Genomic DNA, 19,911 nt, shown 5'->3' on the forward strand with positions numbered 1-19,911 from the left:
CTGTTTCCTTTGGTCAGCGCTGCACAGGAATGCTCCGTGCGCACACCCCTTTCTTCCAGGCAGTTGTAAAATTGTTCTTTTCCCCTGTGGATCCCTCAGTGTCTCTGACAGCTGCTATAAGCAGTGCATCCTGGGAGCAGTTGGGAGCACAGGAGCAGCCCCGCACAGCATTATCTGCGAGCTGGTAGCTCTTTGTCAATAGATGACTCAACTCAGAGCAACTTGACAGTATCCCTGCTCTAGGCAGAAGCAATCAATGCTCCACACAGCTGGGCTAAGGGACTGTGTTACAAGCCCTTTTTGGCTAGAACCCCACAGTCAAGAGTACTCTTTGCAGTTTGGCATTCCAACTGCTCCCTCCTCTCGCTGATTCCCACACAAAATACAGACCGCAGAAAAGAGAGTTTCTTATGGTAGTGGGAGCCTTTTTTTTTTCTAGAAAGGATACATCTAGACAGAAGCCAGATAGCATAAGTAATTTAAAATGATGGGCAAGTTCACCTGTAAAAGAATTCCCCACCTTTACAAGAATTGCATCAGTAGAGAGATATTCACATAGAGCCATACTAAATTATATGATGAGTAGTAAATAAAAGCATAATTACATTAACTTTAAAGAATAGCAGTATAGAAAAAAAACAGGGTTCACAGCAATAAACTAGAGTCCCTTAAGTTTTTAAGGCTTAATTCATTTTAGATCCTGGTTATATATTATAACCCATACGTGTATTCTTTATGTTATAAACAATTATTAATTCCTTCTGGTTCAAAATAAGGTAATTTCAAGGTTCAAAAATGATGAGTTGGCTTAGTTAAAACAGTATTTTTCCTTACCCCAAATTATTCCAAGGATTTCATTTCAAATGCTTCACCACAACAAATATACTCACCACAGAACGACTGGACATTTTAAAGGGAAAGACACTTCCAACTTTGCCATCCAGGAGTTTGGTTTCCAAAGAGAAAACCTTCAAATTCTTTCACTAAAAAAATGAGTGATATCTGTCCAATTTAAAACAACTGCCTTCCAAAGAGTGCATGATTATTTTTAAATTTTAGCTTGATCACTGAAGTCATACATAGAATTTTCTTCCAGCAAAGGATACACAGATTTAGAATTCTTCATTCTGCTCAAAACTTTTGGAACCTTTTACCAACATGTCTCGCCTTATCACACATTCCTAAGCAAATATTTGCATTACGTTGGAAAGCAAGCTACTATTTACAAAGAACCAAACAAAGGAACATATGACTTCATGAGCTAATTGTTTTATCTACAGACCACCACATGCCACAGACAACTTCTCAGTAAACTGACTAAGTGCTGGGGTAGTGTAAACCTAACATGTTCTACATGTCAACACTTAAAAGTCACACAGTCATCAAGCTTATTTCAACTCCTATGACCTATGGGTCAGGGTAGAACTACCCCCTGTGGATTTCTGATGTTGTAACATTTTATAGGAATAGAAAGCCCCATCTCTATGAGCACGAAGACTCTCTATAAAAATCACTAAAATTTAAAACTTCAGCAAAGGAAATGGATTAGCTTTCCATGTGTCTTCTGGAAAGGGCCACTTTATAATTTCTGTGTGAGGTAATGATTCAAGTGTGCTGTTCAGGACACACTAGAACACCTGCTCTGAGTGATGGTGGTCCATATGCATGAGTTTAAAGGAAGGTCCTGGTTCTGCTTTTGGTGACTGTTTTTCTCCAATGGCCTATCACAGGGGCCATCATACAGCATGCAATGAATACATTTTGGTGTCTATGGATAGACTACTCGGGAGCCCAGGTTGCATTGTAGGACAGGTGTTGGACTGCTGATCAAAAGGTAGAGTTTTCAAATCCACCAGCCACTCTTTTTGAGAAAGATGAGCTATATATTCTAGTAAAGACTTAAGGTCTCTGATAGTCTTTAAGTTCTCTGTAAGGAAGAATCAGTTCAAAAGCAGTGGGTTTGGGTTGGGGGGGATGTTTTCTTTTATAGTAGGAGGTATAAAATTGGATGATTAGATCCACAAATGGAAAAATAGGGATCTAAATGACCTTTAAAAATAATATTTTACTCAGTAATGAGTAATTCTGTAGAAACTCATTATCATGTTTGGGTTAACTCCTGAGGTGATTTTGAGGCATTCTTGTTAAGAAATTTTGGTTAAAAAATATGAAGACTTTGAATAATGGGTGGAAGGAACAATGACACTAATGCCTAGATTCTGAAAGAGAATCAAGGAGCCAAGATCAATAACCAAAGACAGTAAAATTGCAGCAAATAGGTTACCATATCAATGAGGGAAAAAGAAGGTGAGTCAAAATTCTCTATTTCTTCTTTTCTTTTTTATACTTGATCAAGAGAAAATATCCCATGGAAATTCTGGCTCAAATTAAGTGACTTCAGATTTCTCTGATATCTCCACGGTACATGACTACCACAAATCTTAGCATTGCTACTCAAATGAGGATGTTAGGGAGTGATACATTTGGCTCTGTCCAATCTTATCTAACTATAAATGATTCTCCAGTTTTGGGACATTACTACTCAAAGAATATTTGCTGGGAATTCATATCCCAGTTCTGCGCCCATTTTCTTTCAAGAATCACTGGTTTGCTCCCCAGAAGAATTTACTTTAGAGGACAGCACCGAAGCTGCAGTTAGGAGAGAGGGGCATATCTGATCAGAACACACGGGAACAAATGAAAGGGAGGAAGAGAGAGTGGAGCGCTTCCTGGCCCATCAAGCCTGAAGGAGGATATCCCTGCTCAGAACAGCCAACCCACAGAGTGGATCATATGGCTGGCCCCACTATGAGACATGACATCCCTCGTGGACCTATGGCCCTACAGGAGACAACACTGGAGACATAGTGTGAGAATTAGCCTGATCTGACCCCACCATAAAAAGGCCAAACACGAAGGGTATGTGGCAGAGCAGTGGGGGCAGCAGCGTAGGGAGATCCTGAGGGAGTGCCGAAGATAGACTTTGGGGCCAGAGCGTGGCAACCCATCGACTCGACTGGAGGACACTCCTAGAGGTCAACAAAGAGACCTAGATCTATTTACAGGCTTCTCATTTTTTCATTTTCTTTTTTAATTAATAAAAAAAGTTTTTGTCATTGTTTTTCTTTGTTGTTGTCGTTGTGTTCTCTTTTGTCGCTTTGTCTTGCTATGCCTTTTTTTGTGCATATTATCTCTGAAGGTCTATCTAGATAAGATGGACTGGATCAACAATCTGGAGGAGAAAACCATGGGACCAATAGTTCCAGGGGACCATGGGAGAAGGGGAGGGAGGGTAAAGGAGATGGTTTTGACCAATCCAGGGACAAGGGAACAATAAGTGATCCAAGCTTGGTAGGGACTCATGCAGGGCAATGAAACTGAGAGAAATTACTGAAACCCAGATTAAGGCTGAACATGATAGTGGGACAAGAGGAAAATATAAGGAAATAGAGGAAAGAAAAGGGAGGGAAAGGGAATTTGTAGAGGTCTAAATACAGGCATGTGCTTATGTAAATATACTGATATATGATAATGGGGAAATAGATCTATGTGCATGTATTTATAAATTGAGTATTAAGGCAGCAGATGGACATTGGGTCTCCAATCAATGCAAGAACAGTTTGTTCTATTAAATTGGTATTCAATAATGCACACCTTCCCGACATGGTAGCTGAAGACAAATGTGTGCATAAGCAAACGTGGTGAAGAAAGATGATGGAGCTTAGCTATCAAAAGACACAGTGTCTGAAGTCTTAAAGGCTTGAAGGTAAACAAGCGGCCATCTAGCTGAGAAGCAACAAAGCCCATATGGAAGAAGCACACCAGCCTGTGTGACCATGAGGTTTTGAAGGGATCAGGTATCAGGCATCAAAGAACAAAAGAATCATATCATTGTTAATGAGGGGGAGTGCAGATTGGGGTCCCAAAGCCCATCTATAAGCAACTGGACATCCCCTTACAGAAGAGTAGCAGGGAGGAGATGAGCCAGTCAGGGTGCAGTGCAGCAACGATGAAACATACAACCTTCCTCTAGTTCTTAAATGCTTCTTTCCCCCCACTATCATGATCCCAATTCTACCTTATAAATCCGGCTAGACCAGAGGATGTACACTGGTACAGATAAGGAACTGGAAACACAGGGAACCCAGGAGAGATGATCCCTTCAGGAACAGGGCTGAAGGTGGTGCTACCAGAAGGTGGAGGGAGGGTGGGGTAGAAAGGGGGAACCTATTATAAGGATCTACATATAACCTCCGCCCTGGAAGACAGACAAAAGGGAAGTGGATGAAGGGAGACTTCAGACAGAGTAAGATATGACAAAAAATAATAATTTAGAAATTATCAAGGGTTCGTGGTGGGGAGAAGAGGGTGGGAGGGGAAAATGAGGAGTTGATACCAAGGACTTAATTAGAAAGCAAATGTTTTGAAAATGATGAGGGCAACAAATGTACAAACGTGCTTGACATTCAATGGAGGTATGTATGGATTGTGATGAGTTGTATGAGCCCCAAAAATGATTTTTAAAAGAGAATCACTAGTTTGGGGAAGGCTATGGATGACAGTAAGAGCCCAAAATACATTTGTAAGATTTATACAGAAAATAAGCCTCTGGTGATTTCCCTCTATCCATAATGGAGGGATGGGAATAAACTAATTACAAAACAGTGCATTGGAGAGATAATTATAGGAGATCAAAATGATGAACGTGAACAGTTAAAACCATGTCAGTTGACCCTCCGCCCCACCCCTCAAACACTAGGTCTGATCTGGTTTTCAACAATTTTTTTTCCTTTTTCTTTTCTTTTATGTCTGATGTATTTGGTCATTGAGGGTAGTCCTCTTGAATTGGTGTTATGTTTTCCTGGTTTTTGGTATATGAAACCCAGGATTGATGAACCTATAGAGATGGCAAGTAGAATCCGGGTTCCTTGAGGGTACAGTGGGCGAGGGGAGATGATAGCAAGGAATAAAAGAAGAAAGAGAATGTTTTGAAACTGATTTTGTTAGCAATTATACAATACTGCTTGATGTGATTGAACTACAAAATGATATGATATCCCTATTACCTCCCAATAAAAAGGGTGTGGGGGGGGGAAGGTGAGAATCAATCAAGAAAGTTGGTGTGAATCCATCCTGGTTTTACACTTGGAGAGACAACTTGTACCCTGGCAGGTTATCAGTGGCATCGGATTCACAGGAAGCTGTGCCCATGGGTCTGTGGGATCCCTGCTTCCCAGTCCTGTTTCATCAGCTACATGAGCCTTAGATGGGCTTCTGCAAGCATCAGACCATGGGCTTGAGCTGGGCTAGGCTGGGATGCCTTTTTGATATAAAGTTCTTTTTTATATAGCTATTAGTATCTCTGGTTTTGTTTCTCTTGACAACCATGACTAATGCAGAGACCCTACAGTAAGCCCATTTCAAGTATTTGTTAAAATTCTTTTTTATATTAGTATATTGAAAGTAATTACAGCCTCTGTCTTAACCCTACCCCCACCCTGTACTCTCCCCCACCATCACTGCCCACCCCCCGGAAAGACTTGTCTTTTCAGCATGAAATTTGGCGCTCCAAGTCTGAGGACAGATCACTTAAACGGATAAATATATACAACTAACTCACTGTACTATAAGACAGACCCTCTAATTATGGATAATCCAATTTGATTAACTGTAATTGGACAATTGCAATGACCATGAGATGTCATAAAAATCTGGTCAAAGAAGAATTAGCAGTGAGCATCCTACTTATCATTGTGATTTAACATGGGCAGATGGTGCACAGGACAAAGGCTAGCTGGGATGGATCATACTGAACTCTCTTTGACCTAATACCAACATCACCATACAACCACTACTGTAAAACAAAAGTTTAAAATTAATATCCATGTTTCACTTGTTTAACAAAAAACAAATAGCAAAAAATAGCAAAAGAAGATCTCTAAGAAAAGTGTACTGTATTAAAATACGAGACAGAATTTCCTTTTAAAATAGAATGTCCTAGAATTCTATGCATATGGGAAATGAAAATATTACCTCGGAAAGGGAGGGTTTAGAGCTTGCAAAAGAGAGGTCTGGGTAGCTGAAAACCCTACGAAGCCACAAGTCATATGCTAAATAATCATAAAGTGCTATAAAATATTCAATACAACTTACCCTGATTTGAAGTTTACATAGTTCTTTCTTGTAACTTCAAATACAAGGATGTTATAAACATTAACCAATATATTTTTTTACAAATAGTAATCTTTGGCCTATTTCATCTCTGGACTGAAGCACATTTACCTTTTGAAGGGAGAGGAAAAAACACACACAATAGTTTAGGTTTTCAAGTAATTTCCAGAAATAGTTCAAGGTAAGCATAGATCTTATCAAAAAACAAACAAACACACAATAGTCCTGTGAAAATGTTCCATACTATTGCTAAGTTTTGTCTGGTCAGGGCTGACTCATCACTCTCTTATTTACATAGCACCCTCTGTGTTTACAGACACACACACACACTGAAGTCCTGTGCCTTCCTTACGTGCCATCTCACCTGCTCGGGTTCACCCAGATGCTACGAAAAATAGAGCAAAATACAGCCTGGCCCTGCACCATTCTCTCAATTGTTCTTATATTTGAGCCCAAGGCTGTAGCCAGTGTGTGGATTCCATCTTGTTCAGTGTGTTCCTCTTTTTCACTGCCCATGTACTTTACACCCAGCATCATGGCCTTCTCCAAGGACTGGCTTCTCCTGATAATATGTTCAATGTAAGGGAGATGAATTCTCTCCATTCTTGCCTCTAAAGAACATTCTGTCCATACTTGTAAGATGGACTTGTTGGTTCTTTTGGCAGTCCATGGTCCTGTCCACACTCCGCACCAAAACCCTAATGCAAATGTATGGATTCTTCTTCTGTCTTCCTTAATTCTATGTCCAACTTTCAGACACATATGAGGCAACTAAAACTATCATAGCTTATGTCAGGGGTCTTATTTCTCAAAGTAACCTCCTTGTTTTTCAATATTCTAAAAAAGCCTTGTGCAGACTTATCCAATGCAATATGGCCTCCCACCTCTGACTGCTAAATTTGAACCTGTTGCCATAGGAGCACTGGTAGTCTAGTGGTTATGTGTTGGGTGCAATGTATCCACGTGGTTGGCAATTCAACAAGACCAGCAGCTCCAAGAGAGAAAGACTGGGCTTTCTACTCCTGTAAACACTGAGCGTCTTGCAAACCCACCAGGAGTGTCTATGAGTCAGTACTGACGCGGTGGCAGTGAGTTTGATTTTTCGGTTGGTTATAACCATGGTGTCAGCCCCTCTCAGAGGTTCCTCCTCTTTTTCATTTACCATATATACTCGTGTGTAAGCCAAGTTTTTCAGCACATTTTTAATGCAGCTTTTGTGGTAAAATTTGGTGCCTCAAGAACAAAAAAATCACATCATTGTGAATGAGGGGGAGTGGAAAATGGAGCCCCAAAGCCCATCTGTAGGCAACTGGACATCCCTTTACAGAAGGGTTTCAGGGAGGAGACAAGCCAGTCAGAGTGCAGGGTAGCAACGATGAAACATACAACTTTCCTCTAGTTCCTAAATGCTTCCTCCCCGCCCCCACTATCATGATCCCAATTCTACCTTAAAAACCTGGCTAGTCCGAAGGATGTACACTGGCACAGATAGGAACTGAGAACACAGGGAATCCAGAACAGATAATCCCTTCAGAACCAGTGGTGAGAGTGGCGATACTGGGAGGGGGGACGGAAGGTGGGATAGACAGGGGGAACTGATTACAAGGATCTACATATAACCTCCTCCCTGGGGGGATGAACAACAGGAAAGTAGGTGAAGGAGGACACAGAACAGTGTAAGATATGACAAAATAATAATAATTTATAAGTTAGCAAAGGTTCATGAGGGAGGGGGGAGTAGGGAGGGAGGGGCAAAATGAGGAGCTGATATTAAGGGCTCAAGTAGAAAGCAAATGTTTTGAGAATGATGAGAACAACGAATGTACAAGTGTGCCTGACACAGTTGATGTATGTATGGATTATGATAAGAGCTGCATGAGCCCCCAATAAAATGATTCTTAAAAAAATTATTTTTGTTGCCTCAGATGATATTTGGGTTGGCTTATACTCGAGTACATACGGCACTTTCTACTTTACCAAGCAAGATTAACATGTCCAAACGACTTAAGAATAAGTCTGACCATCCTCACTTGTAAGGAGCATCCTGACGGTATTCTTCTACAGCGGATTTGTGCTTTCTTCTGGCATTGCATGTTTTCAATACCCTTCTCCATATGATAATTCAGGGGTATCAATTCTACTCTCTCTAGCTTTTGCAGGTGTGAGATAACTGAAAACACACTAGCTTGGGTTAGGCCCAACTTAGTCTTCACAGCAATGTTTATGATTTTTAACACTTCTCAGAAATCTTTTTGCAGTGGGATCAATATATCATTTGATTTTTCTACTGCCACTTCAATGGGCCTTGGTAATGGACTCAAGTAAAATGAAATGATTCACAATTTCTATCCTTTCTCTGTTTACTGTACTGTTGCATAGTCATCTAATTGTGGAAAAAAATGTGTTTTATTTTGAGATATAAATCACAATGAAGGCCATATAACCTTTGATCTTCATTACCAAGTGCTTTAAGAACTCTGTACTTTCAAGAAAGCAAGGTTGTGTCATCCGTGTTTGTTAGTTGTCAAGGGGAGGTTAGGTTGCTGTTGTTGGGTTCCAACTCATAGCACCCTTATGTCCCAGAGAAGCAAGCACTTCCCAACCCCAAAGTTGCCACTGTGTTGGATGGAGCCCCTTGTTGCAGCCACAGTGTTAATCCATCTTACTGAGGGCCTGTCCACTGTCAACTGACTCTCTGATTTACTATATCCATGAGTTATCTGTCAGTTTGTCAGACCTTGGTGGCTTGCACACTGATGTGATGCTGAAGGACATGTCACAGGTATATCAAATACCATCCGTGTCGCCTATGGTACAAAAGTGTGACAAGTGCACATTGAAGGGTATTAATAAGTATTCCTCCAATCCTGATGCTGAGTAATTTTTCATAGTTTAGCTTCTCAGATTATTTGATCAACATGTTGATTGAGTAACTATGACAATGGGACACAACCCTGATACACACTTTCCTGATTTTAAACCACGCAGTGTCCCCTTGTTCTGCTCAAACAATTGCCTCTTGGTCTTTGCACAAGCCCCATATGAGCACAATATGTTCCAGAATTCTTAATCATTGCAAGGACCTCCATCATTTGTTATCAGCAGTTAAGCATCTTCACACAGTCAATGAAACAAAAGGACCATCTTTGTGGTGTTATCTGCCGTCAACCTAGATGCAGCTGATAATAGCAACCGAAACCCATAATCCATGTCATGTTTCCAACTGGCATGACTTTTGGCAATGCTCTATTGATGTACTATTAAATTATTTTTGAAATTAGCCTCAGCAAACTTTTGTAAGTGCTATAGGTATGGTAGTTTCTGCTATTTGTTGTGTTCTTTTGGATTGCCTTTCTGAGTTATGGGCACAAGTATGAATTTCTTCCAGTTGGTTGGCCAGGGAGTGATCTCTGTTTTTGTTTTGTTTTTTTGCATAGACAAATGGTCATTTCCAGCACTGCATTAAATTGCTGCAACACTGCTATTGCTGTTCAATTCCTTGAGTCCTATTTTTTACCAATGCCTTCAGTACAACTTGGACTTCTTTCTTCAATACCATTGATTCTTTATCTTATGTTACCACCTAAAAGGGTTGGACATTGACTGATTCGTTTTACTCAGCATTTTTCAAGCTAGGGAAAAATTCAAATTTTGAGTTGTAATACAAAAGGATTCTATGTGTAAAGTATTGAATAACACAGGAAGCACCAAAAATGGACGGAACACACTCAGTATGGAAATACACATGACTAATTGTCTGACCGAAACTAGACAGATGATAAAATAAGTAGAAAAAATGTTTTAAGTGGCTAATATAGTCACTTAATAATAAATAATATAGTCACTTAATAATATATTGTTACCAATATAAACTTGGGTGGCTGTTGAAGAGTAGGTTAAGGTAAGGTAGCTGTAAGGCTAACTTGCAGAATGGTTTTCAGGAAATGTACATGTATTATATCCAATATACTTAGTAATATTGCGCTTACAGAAATAAGAACACTGGTAATGTGAGATTTCTTAGTGCTTCTGAAAGGAACACAAGGAAAAAAGCTCATATTCGCTTATAATTTGCATGTTTAGCATTTGAATCTAAGCACTGTTATCACACAGAAAGAAACTTGTTTTCATCCTTCAGGATTAAACTAACCATGCTGGCAAGATAGTCAGTCACACTGTACAATATTTAGATACTCATTTGTGTAGATACCTTTCACATTGATCTATTTCTCTCCATCACCATGACAACCCTCCTAGTCAAAGATAGCACAGTTTCTCTGTGGAAGTTTTACTCTGGTTTCTGGTATCTTTCCTTGCTTCAGTTCATTCTCACATGGCAGCTGGAGTGACTCCTACCTGCTTGACACCTGCCAAGAATGTGTCATTCTCTAAGGGTAATGATCACCCTCCTGAACCTGCCTGTAAGCTCCTTACTCCTGCTCAGTGTGGTCTGCCCTTGCTGCCTCCTTTGCTACAGCCTCACCCACACAGTCCTTGCATGCCTGTATTCAGTCCTACCTCATGGCAATGTACTTGCTCTTTTCCCATTTCAATCTTTGCATAATTAATTCCTTCTCACCTTCCTTTAGCTGCTGCACCAAAGACAAGTTCTTACAAACAAACAAGGCCACTGTCAGCTAGTCGCTTCAAACTCATGCTATAGGACAGAGAACTGCTCCTTAGGATGCCTAAGACTAAGTCTTTATGGAGTCAATCAGTTTCATTTTTCTCCCACACAATGGGTGCTGTTGGGTTTGCCTTGAAGTTAATCAATAATCACTCAAACCAACTTTTCTGCTATTGCATTTTCCACCCTAAAACTATATCCACTGTCACTAAGTGAATTCCGACTCATTGTAAGCCTCTATTGGTCTCTGAGACTGTAAATTTTTACAGGAGCAGAAAGCCTCATCTTTCTTCCATGGAGTGAGTAGTGGGTTTAAACCACTGACCTTCGGGTAGCAGCCCAATGCTTATCCTACAACACCACCACCAGAGACCCTCAAAAACCATTTCCAAATACATAGTTATACAGTCTGACTATACTATGCAGTATGGCCTCGAGGCAAGTATTCTTATCTAGCTTACATCCACATCAGCATCCTTCTAGCTCCTTCTTTTCTTCAGACAATGTGAAGTCCTCCTTCCCCTTCAGAGCTCAACTCAAATGCTCCCCAAGAAAGCATGTGCTGAATACTGGCCCCCTTTTAAAATAGACCAACTTCCCACTAAACCTTTATTTAGCACCCTTGCTTCTGTATTACAACACTGATTGTCTTGAAAACTACGACCATGATATTGGCTGTTTAGCGTCCATCTACCAAGCAGAGTGTAAAAATTGGCATAAGGGCAGGAAAGGGATATTCTTGTTATTCATAACAGCAACCTCTGAACCCAGCACAAAGTCAATGGGTAATGTCCATTGAAAGAAATTAAGTAAGAAAGGAGAAAAATATAGTTTAGTGGTCTTATCAACACAAGTAGAATTCTAGTCTGTATTTTGTAACAACATAAAATAAATAAGCATTTTCATTTAAAAACCAAAATAGCGATATGTTCTCAAGGTCAGCGTTTTAATGGCACATTCAAAGTGGCTGACTGGCATAGGTTTGCAGCTCACTTTTTTGAAGGTATGCGCTAGTGCTCTTGCAAAATTGAGTAAACTGGAACTGCTTCTGTTTATTCTGCAAAATATTCATTCATAAAAGCTGCACTTCCTGACAGCTGCGCTTTTCTCTCTCTTCAAGTATTCTCCTTTTATCCAGTTAGAGCAAATGGAGGAGGGGTTCCCCTCAGTGAAGAAGCCAATCATTGGCAAAGCAGCAGGACCCCCAAACTCCAATGACCAAAGACACAATCCTCTTTTGTACTCATATGCTACAAGACAATGGGGATTTCACAGGACACTGAACACTATGTATCAGACTAGAAAGGCATGTTGTCACCTCCCCTGTCTCCCAACATGTCCTTAAACAAAAACACAAGAAAACAATGACTAGCATTCTTATCCTGAATAAGTGTCTTTGTTCTTAACACAAACTACAGGCCTGGATTCTGAACTCTGCGCCTTTGAGACATCAATAGGTTCTTGCTCAATCTTTAATGAACTTGAAATTTTATTTATATATTTAAACTGTATTGATTTCAACAGCAAAGGAGTAGGGGGCCCAATCACACAGTGCAACCTAATACTAAGTAACATTGGGATATGATGCTTTCAAAAGTCTTTTTCCCCCCACTCTTGCCACGCTAGACATTCTACCAGTTACCAGATATGGCAATCCAGGGGGCTATGGGGATCCTGGGAAGGGCGTGAGCACTTGCCATCACATGCCAAATTCCAACAAAAAGGAAGTACAAAAATCATGCTTACACCCCTGCCTTGAAGTCAGTTCTGACCCAGAACAACCCCATGCCAGGTTTCCAAGGCTGTAAAACATTATGGGTGCAGACAGTCTCATCTTTCTCCAGAGGAATAACTATGTACTTGGACCTCTGATCTTGTAGTTGGTAGGCTGCCCAATGATTACCCAGCAACTTCACCAGGGCTCCTGTGTAAATAATAAGATGAATGAAAAACAGCGGAGTGAGTCACAACGGAGAAAAGAGGGGAGGAACAGGAAGGCAGAGAGGGTGCCGGGAAGGGTAGAAAACAAAATGAAAGAAGGAAAGGTGGAAAAGGAGTATCATAAACTGAGGAAAGATCACTCCCCCAGAGGACAGCGCCGGCACAATCATGTTGAGTGTGCTAATCCAGAGAGGACCACTGTCAATAGCGCTCCCTTCAGCTGTGATCCAGTCTGTCTGCGCCAGGGAGCCCTGGCTGGCACAGAGCACCCAGAGTTTCAGAGTGGCCACCCCAAATTTCAAAGGGAGGATCTTCCTTTGGACCTTCCTCTAAATTCTACTTGTTTTGATTTTTCTGATAAATTATTTGCCATGGATCTTTTCTAAATTCACTTAAAAGTGTAAAAACCATGGAAGGAAGGTCATAGGATCACTGGTGGGGCTCAATCAAGGGCAATGTAGCAGTGAGGAATTAGTAAACCCGAATGAAGGCTGAACATGATGGTGGGACAAGAGGGAAGTAAAAAGGAAATAGAAGAAAGAACCAGGAGGCAAAGGGCATTTATAGAGGTCTAAATACAGGCATGTACATCTGTAAATATAATATATAACATGAGGGGAATAGAACTATGTACACATATTTTATGCTAATAATTAAGGTTGCAGATGGACAATGGGCCTCAACTCAAGTACTCCCTTAACACAAGAGCACTTTGTTCTAATAATCCGGCATTCTGTGATGCTCACCTTGCAGACAAGACTGCTGAAGACAAAATGGGTGCATAAGCAAATGTGCTGAAGAAAACTGATGGTGCCCGGCTATCAAAAGATATAGCATCTAGGGTCTTAAAGTCTTGAAGATAAACAAGCAGCCATCTAGCTGAGAAGCAACAAAGCCCATATGGAAGAAGCACACCAGCCTGTGTGATCATGAGGTGTTGATAGCATCAGGTATCAGGTATCTTAGATCCAGAATAAAACCATACCCAAGGTGACTGGGGTCAGGGGTGGGGGCATGGAGTGGAGACCCAATGCCCATCTGTAGATATTGCACATCTCCTCACAGAAGGGTCACAGGGAAGAGGTGAGCCAGTATTGGTGCAGTATAGCACCAAGCACCAGTGAAACACAACTTTCCTCTAGCTCTTTGGTGCTTCCTTCCCCCCACTATCATGACCTCAATTCTACCTTACAAATTGGATTAGACCAGAGCATGCACACTGATACACATAAGAGCCTGCAACACAGGGAATCTGGAATAGATAAACCCCACAGGTCAACAAGGAGAGTAGAGATACCAGGAGGATTAGGGGAGGGAGGGGGAGAAAGGGGGAATTGATCACAAGGATCAATCTAGAACCCCCTCCCATGGAGATGAACAATGGAAAAGTGGGTGAGGGGTGATGGAGGGCGATGTAAGATATGGAAAAATAATCTATAACTTATCAAGTGTTCATGAGGGAGGGCAGATGGGGGGGTGAGGGGGAGGAAATCGGGAGCTCATATCAGGGGCTCAAGTGGGAAGAGAATGTTTTAAAAATGATTATGGCAGCACAGGTGAAAATTTGCTTGACACATTGGAGGAATGTTTGGATTGTGATAAGAGATGTAAGAGCCACCAATAAAAGCATTTTTAAAAATACAGTGTAAAACCTTCTGAGTTAAAAAAATAAGCCAGATTCTGCCTTGTCAGAGGCAATTCATTTGTGTATTGGCTTTAAGGCAGGAGTATAGATTAATAGAAATGACAGGCATTCTTCCAGTTGAATGATCTCCTCTCTTGGAGATTTGACATTTCAGTAAAATTTTACTTAATTGGTTTTGCTTTGCCTTACACATTTCAAATTGGAATTTAATTAATCATCCCTTCATCTGGGTTGTCAAATCCTTTTGATTTTTCATTTATTCACTTCATTCAATAAATATTTATTGAGTGTTTTTCTATACCAGACACTATGCTGAGGAACTATTGATAGTGTGGTGAGGCAGAAAGGACTTTAATGAACAAGTGTGTTGAGTAATAAATTTTTGAAATACAAAACTACATGTAGGATGTCCATCTTAGAGCACGTGTCCCAGTATGATGACTTATGTAGTAACATATGAGTGTATGTCTTCCATATTAGATTGTAAACTTTTAAGGAGTAAAGATGATAATTACTTGTAAACTTTTATCTTCCTCCTCCCCATTCTGTGCCTATTGCTTCATACTCATTGTAGTCCAGTCAGTTCCAACTCTAGTTCCTAAATGCTCCCTGCCCCCCATCATGATCCCAATTTTACCATTTAAATCCAGCTAGATGAAAGGATATACAGTGGTACAGATAGGAACTGGAAACACAGGGAATCCAGGACAGATGATCCCTTCAGGACCAGTGGTGAGAGCGGCGATGCCAGGAGGGTGGAGGGAAGGTGAGGTAGAAAGGGGGAACCGATTACAAGAATGTACATATAACTTCCTCCCTGGGGGATGAAAACAGAAAAGTGGGTGAAGGGAGATGTCAGACAGTGTAAGATATGACAAAAGGGTTTGTGAGGGAGGGGGGAGCAGGGATAGAAGGGGGGAATGAGGAGCTGATATCAAGGGCTCAAGTAGAAAGCAAAGTTTTGATAATGATGATGGCAACATATGTACAAATGTGATTGACACAATGGATGTATGGATAGATTGTAATAAAAGTTGTATCAGCCACCAAGAAAATGATTTTAAATAAATAAATAAATTGAATGCTGCTCCACACCTACACCCACCCCAAAATAGGACAGCACAGACCTCTCCTTTTGTGTCTCGGAGACTTTCACTCGTTACAGGAGCAGCTACCTTCCTCTTTCTTCCTCTAAGCAGCTGATGGGTCTGAAGCCCTCCCCATGAGGGTTGCATACTAGACCATAAGAACTCTGCCTAACACAGCAAACCCCAATGTAAATCTTAGAATTCAAATATTTGAACTTGGAAACATGGACCCTGAGCTCATGAAACATGCTCAGGACTCAGCTCTGAACTGTCCCATCTTGTGAAACTCAGCATTACTTCTAGGTAATAAAGACCTTATTTGTAAAATGAAGGGGGTGGACAAATAAGACTACGGATCTCAGTGATTGCTGAAAGTAGGGGTAGCCAATGTCGAGTGGCTCCCTGTTAGCATCTTTAGGTTTAACCACAGTGCTTCCCAGTTGACTATGGGAATCTGGACTTGATATGCCATTGCTATGCCTTTGACCCAGAAGCCCATTGTTTTGAACATGTAGAAATGCAGTCAGAAGAATACGGCATGTGAATCCAGAGACTTACGCCTTCCATTTTACATCTTTCAAAAGAGTTTGTCCAATAAAGAGTTGATATGATAGGGCATGGAAAAGCATGGCCTCTGAAATTAGATTGTGGTCTCATTCCCACCTCCACAACTTAGTCAAAGCCAGATCAAGGACCCTCTCCGCTTGCCTAAGGGCTCTTTAAAGCAGTGGTTCTCCTCCTTCCTCATGCCATGACCCTTTACTGCAAGTCCTCATGTGGTGGTGACCCACTCCTACCATCAAATTATTTTTGTTGCTGCTTCATAACTGTCATTCTGCTACTGTTATGAATAGGGCAACCCCTGTGAAAGGGTCGTTTGACACCCAAAGGGGTCGTGACCCACAGGTCGAGAACTGCTGCTTTGTGTTGTCCATTAAATGGCTAAGGACATTTTCATTGTTGATACATATTTAACATTTGATAGAATTCCTCTCATTTAGAGCATTTCCCTCCATTTTTACATAAGTTAATTGTTTGTAATACATGTATGTCCATTTTTTCCATTTGTAATTGATTATACATATATTTGGAGTAAGAATACATTCAGATCCTAGCTCTGAAGTTAGCCATGGATTTTGATAAACTAATTAACCTCTCTGCCCCAGTTTCCTCATCTATGGAAAAAGGTAAAAAATAGTTCCTGACTCATAGGACTAACATGAGCATAACATGAGTTAATTTCTGTGAAGTATTTAGCATAATAACTGACATAAAATAGTACCCAGAAAGGGGGAAATGATCACAATGATCTACATATAACACCCTCCCAGGGGGATGGACAACAGAAAAGTGGGTGAAGGGAGACACCGTCGGTATAAGACATGAAAAAAATTATAAATTATCAAGGGTTAATAAAAGAGGGGAGGGGGAAAATGAGAAGCTGATACCAAGGGCTCAAGTAGAAAGAGAATGTTATGAAAATAATGATGGCAACAAATGTACAAATGTTCATGACACATGGATGTATGTGATTGTGTTTAAGAGCTGTATGAGCCACCAATAAAATGATTTTTTTAAGTAGAAAGAAAAAAATTATTTCTTTATTATCTATTACTAAAGCAAGTCCCAAGGCATCATTAGGTGTATTCAAAGATAGGTGAGGTGGGTTCAGGACCAGTCTTTTTGATACAGTAAGTACATATAAACGTATTAAACTTGTGTTAGTATGATCTCAAAATAATAATAATAATACTCAGTATGATCGATCAATCCCTTTTCCTTACATTAACTGTAAGTTCAATAGCTGATATTTTAAAATTCTCCTAATTTTGGCAGGACTAGATATCAACATCAACATTGCTACCATTTATTGAGTGTTTATAATGTTCCTCAAACAAATATTTTATTTGATTCTCAATGTTCCCATGAACACATAAGTAACCAGTGGAACTACAAAAAACAAAACAAAACAAAAACAAGGACAATTCAACCCTGCTGCCCAAGCACAAAAACTATCCAAATAGTATATAATTTTTATAGAAAACTTTGGTTATTTTGAATAGCTATGTCCTTGACTCTTGTTAATTCTCACTACAGTAGAATATGGTAGAAAGAGAAGGGTGGAAAACTGAGATTCAGTGTAATGAAATAATGTGTGCAGGGTCAGATAGCAAAGACAGGATATTATTTGTACAACAATTCAAAACTTGTCAAATCCAGCTTTTTTTTTGGACAAGAAAATTATCTTTATTGTAATGGCCATGGAGGGTGGCTCGGGAAGCCTTTTCACGTTTGTGCTTTTTAAATATATATTTATTTTAGTTTATTACTAATAGGGCGGTAATACACATATCATTCCATAGTTCAGTCATGTTAAGCAGTAGTGTACGAGAGCTACCTCCTTCAGGTTCCAAACATTCTTTTTCTTCCTGGATTCATTGACAGCCCCCACCCCTAACCCCTTAACCCACCTCCACTCCCATTCCCCCCAAACCCTTATTCTACTTGCTGCCCCTATAGGTTCATCAATCCTGGGTTTCATATACCAAAAGACAGAGAGACATTTAACACAACTTCAAGAGGGTGATTCTCCAATGACATAACAGTCCTGAAATAAACCCTAATATGAACAAACAGGAAAAAAAATGCAAAATACAGAAAATGTTGAAAACCAGTCATCCAGAATTTCGACACTATTGCATCCTGCTATCCAACATGGTACACTCCTTTTCTAAGTCCAAACTTATGCTGTCTTGCCCTTAACTCTGCCTTAAAAACAAATGGATAGAAGATGAAGAACATTTCAGTAACCTAGAACTTAAGATTCAAATATGTGTCAGCATAACATTTGCCTTTCCTTCTCTGTCCCTATTTACATATCCTAAAGAAAGGAGTAGTCCAGATTGTAAAAAGGGTTGACTGAAATGAATTCCTAAACTTGAATGATTTAAATGAAAATATGGTTTTTGGCTTTTAATTGTATACAAGTCCAGGATCATCTCATCTGCACAGTGTCTTGCTGTCATTAGGAAGAGGTTTGAGTTTATTCTGTAAACCATGGTTCTTCTGCCTTTAAGAGACTTAAAATAATCATAGCAGCTGTAGCTACTATTTATTGATCATCTACTATGAATGTGCCAAGAAACTTACAGAATTAGAGCTAACGCTTGCAAAAATCCTGAAAGGAAAATGCTATTATCTCCATTTCTAGAAGAGGAAATTGAGGTGGAAATAAGTCAAGTAATTGCTCAAGGTCAAGTAGCTACTAAATGTCAAGGCCACAATTCATAGCAAACCAATCCCAAAGCAGACCCACTGCCAACTAGTCCATTCTGACTCACTGCCACCCCATAAGACAATCTAGAATGGCCCCCACTGGGCTTCCAGGGCTGTAGTTGTTACAGATGCCAATTGTCCTGTTTTTCTCCCGTGGTGTAGCTGGTGGGTTTCCCTGCTTGCAGCACCATCAGGGCTCCACTTCAAACCAAGGTCAGTCTGATCTCCAAGCCTCGCTGATTCCTACTGAGCATTTTGTTACTTTCCTCTTTTAAAACAAGAGAACATTGGACGCTGTATTTTGGCTAATGCAAGTCCTTTACATGTTAAACTCTGAGTCAAGCTAGAAGGTGCTTTGAAAAAACAACTCAAGCTCTCATTATTCCAAACCAACACTGGTGTGAGTGCCAAGAAAAAAAAGAGTTTTCAGTTACCTTTGTTTGAGATTTTCACCACCTGACAGTGAGTATTCATGAAGGCTGCCGGGCTAAATGAAATGTAGTATTATACACACAAGTGCCAAACTGCCCCACAACCTTTCTACGAAACTGCCTTTATTCTAGATTTTGCATAGAAGCCACCAAAGCAGAGATGATATGCAAATTACTTGTGGGTCGGCTTCTGCAGCATTGTAGGTGGACTCCCTGTACCCAACTTGGAGGTCACCCAGTGCAAATTCATTAGCATGCAACTAACAATAGACTCATTTCTTTTCCACCAAAAGACCATTTATTCCCTCCTTGGAATGTGTCCCCTTGCCATTAAGGTGTCTAAGGACTGTACATTACTTCATGTGAAATTTCCTAAATAAAATAAAAGACTAAAATCACTTAGGTAATTTTTCCTCTTTCTCCTTTTCGAAAAACAAACAATTTCCCTCTGAAACCAACTTATCTCTCTTGCCCTTCTTTAAAGAAGATGGTGTGGAGGGTCATGGGTATACTGACTGCCTATTTGCATATACTCTGCTAGGTGGTCTGTTTCAATTCTGCAGGCACCATATCAGAAGTAGGATTCCTTACACTGGAACACATTCCCAGATAACCTAGGGAGGAACTTGATACTGCTGCTCATACCCAGATCCACTGCTATGGTTACTATGGTGGTGGGCGAGCCCGTGGCAACACACCCAGTCTATTCAGGATAGAAACTGTATAAGGTAG

The 19,911-nt window shown here is 40.3% G+C and overlaps 1 protein-coding gene across 3 annotated transcripts in view; it reads right to left on the bottom strand.

The window, feature by feature from the left end:
- The window catches only part of DLG2 (discs large MAGUK scaffold protein 2), a 2,300,776-nt gene that overhangs the window by 846,774 nt on the left and 1,434,091 nt on the right, over positions 1–19,911 (bottom strand). The window lies entirely within an intron of this gene.

The sequence above is a fragment of the Tenrec ecaudatus genome, chromosome 4, assembly GCF_050624435.1.
Source record: "Tenrec ecaudatus isolate mTenEca1 chromosome 4, mTenEca1.hap1, whole genome shotgun sequence".
NCBI classification, from domain to species: Eukaryota; Metazoa; Chordata; class Mammalia; order Afrosoricida; family Tenrecidae; genus Tenrec; species Tenrec ecaudatus.